This window comes from Penaeus monodon, chromosome 18 (assembly GCF_015228065.2).
Source record: "Penaeus monodon isolate SGIC_2016 chromosome 18, NSTDA_Pmon_1, whole genome shotgun sequence".
Lineage (NCBI taxonomy): Eukaryota > Metazoa > Arthropoda > Malacostraca > Decapoda > Penaeidae > Penaeus > Penaeus monodon.
In genome coordinates, this window is record NC_051403.1 from 41,263,696 (window position 1) to 41,266,195 (window position 2,500).

The window sequence follows — 2,500 nt, forward strand, 5'->3', positions numbered from 1 at the left end:
ATCAAATATGTATTGAATAATTGAGTTAAGTAACTATAACCGTGAAATATGTGCTAAAGTGAAGTAAAATGTGAAAAATAGAAGGAATCATGGGTGAAGTAAAGAAAATAAAGGTAACTAAGGGAAGAGAGAGAGAGAGAGAGAGAGAGAGAGAGAGAGAGAGAGAGAGAGAGAGAGAGAGAGAGAGAGAGAGAGAGAGAGAGAGAGAGAGAGAGAGAGGGATAAAGAGAAAGTAGCCGTTAATGAATGTGCTAAAACCACTCATTCAAAGATCGACTGAGAACAAAAAATAAGGTGCAAAAACGCAAAATACACTGATTACATCCCCTACAGTAAAAAGTGAAAAAAACAGTACAAGGGCGAATTGTAAAGTTAGATATTCTACGAGGTAAAGATTTGCCAAAGGGCGTGTATATTATATCTATATGGGATGAAGAGAGAGAGAGAGAGAGAGAGAGAGAGAGAGAGAGAGAGAGAGAGAGAGAGAGAGAGAGAGAGAGAGAGAGAGAGAGAGAGAGAGAGAACGAAAGAGAATGAGATACACGGAGAATGCGAAGGGAGGAGAGAAGGGCATTAGAAAGTGCACGAAGGCGAGCAGTTAGCGTTACTGTTATTAAAAAGAAGCTGCCCATCACGCCCCTATCTCCTTGTGCATCGTACCCTCCGCCGCCCGCAAACTCCGCCTCTTGCTTCTCCGCGTCTGCAACCTTGACCTGACCTTGGTGCTCCGGCTTGGGTTCGTTAGGCTGTTGTCATTTATGTTACGTATGGTGAAATAGGCATGGGGCAACGGCATGGCCTTTGGGAGTCCGCCCGCTGTGTGGGTTTCTGTGGGGTTTAATATTTAAGAGTTCCTTGTTTTCGATTTCAGAGTAGCGGAGGATTGGTTGAATATTCACGTCTATGTGAAACTGTATGCCTTTATTATTATATTCGATAGATTTAAAAAAAATATCTTGATGCTGGTTGGTATTGTTTTATAGTGTTTTATTGCCCTGGTGATTCGCCTAACCGCGGACAAGTTAAAAAGTCTAGATGTTTTGGAAATTTCAATTGCTGCAAAGATGAGCTTATCTTATGGGCCCTTTTGCTTCATGACTGTTGATTTTAAAGGGTTTGTTACCTTATATTCAACTCTAGGGTTTGCCTTTATGTTGTTTATATAGTCCATGCTGACTTCGTTGTAGTTGTTCGTATCACCAAACGGCCACTAAAATCGGCATCCAAGCCTTATTCAACCTGATACTACATCGCTCCGTCTGGTTTGGGAATGCCGCACATGCAAATTGATCTCAGTGCCGAGTGTCCGTGGTTTTCTTTTGTTCGTGGCGTCTGCTAAATTTCCTTGTTTGAGTTTATGATGGCTTTTGAGATGGTATCAAGATATTTGTCTTATTTATGTTCAAGAGTGTACTCAGATCCGAGGATATCCACAAGTTTTGTATCTGGGTGTGGGCAAACTATCATGGCCTAATTATACTCTGAGAGACACCAGGTGAGATAAAATACCAACATGGCTCTTTCTGTGTCATACAAGGGGACTTGAATGGCAGTGTCACATTGGCACTCTGAGCTAGTGGAGACAAGCGTTCGCTCATATAATCTTAGCTACAGATTTTATGCTTCTGAAGGAAAGGAAAACTGACAGACTGACCGTAGAATTTGTCACTTGTGGTTTATTTATCGTTGCGCTGGTGACATGCCATGCAGGTTATGCAAAACTAGGAGGGATATTTACTTTCAAATCTCTTGTTTGTAATAGATATCATCATTTTGTCAAGTGTTTAGACTATTATGCACAGTAACTCATACTGATAGTTAGTTTGAGCTGTTGATATAGTGGTTTGGCGACTTTAGAGGTGACCCATATATGTGTGTGTGCGTGCGTGCGTGCGTGTGAGTGAGTGAGTGAGTGAGTGAGTGAGTGAGTGAGTAAGTGAGTGAGTGAGTGAGAGAGAGAGAGAGAGAGAGAGAGAGAGAGAGAGAGAGAGAGAGAGAGAGAGAGAGAGAGAGAGAGAGAGAGAGAGAGAGAGAGAGAGACGTATGTGATGAAGAATGTAGAATAAGAAATGAAACGGTCAATGAAAGCACATGCAAATAATCAGGACAAGTAGGGGAGAGAAGGGTTGCACGAGAGCGTAGTAGGCAAATGAGGGCGCCTGAGAGGTAGGGAGAGGGAAAGGCGTTAACCCAGCGGACGTAAGACAGGCCGACTGGAGGAAAAAGTGTTAGAGAGTAAGGGAGGGGTATGGGGAGGGAGAAGGCAGGTTTGGGTGCACGTGAGAAGCATTCCCTGCCCACAAGGTAAGCTGGAAAACCCCTATTTGGCAAGGCACCCTTTTTATTAATGGACGTTTTTGTACATTCATTTTCAAGGTGAAATGCCGGCTCGTTCGTTGGCCCTCGCCTTCATTAGGTCGGATTGCATGAAAAGCTTGTCGCTTCTTATATATTTCTCTCTCTCTCTCTTTCTCTTTCTCTTTCTCTTTCTCTTTCTCTC

At 43.0% G+C, this 2,500-nt stretch overlaps 1 protein-coding gene across 1 annotated transcript in view; it reads right to left on the reverse strand.

The window, feature by feature from the left end:
* Window positions 1–2,500, reverse strand: part of LOC119584781 — a 52,101-nt gene that overhangs the window by 48,048 nt on the left and 1,553 nt on the right. The window lies entirely within an intron of this gene.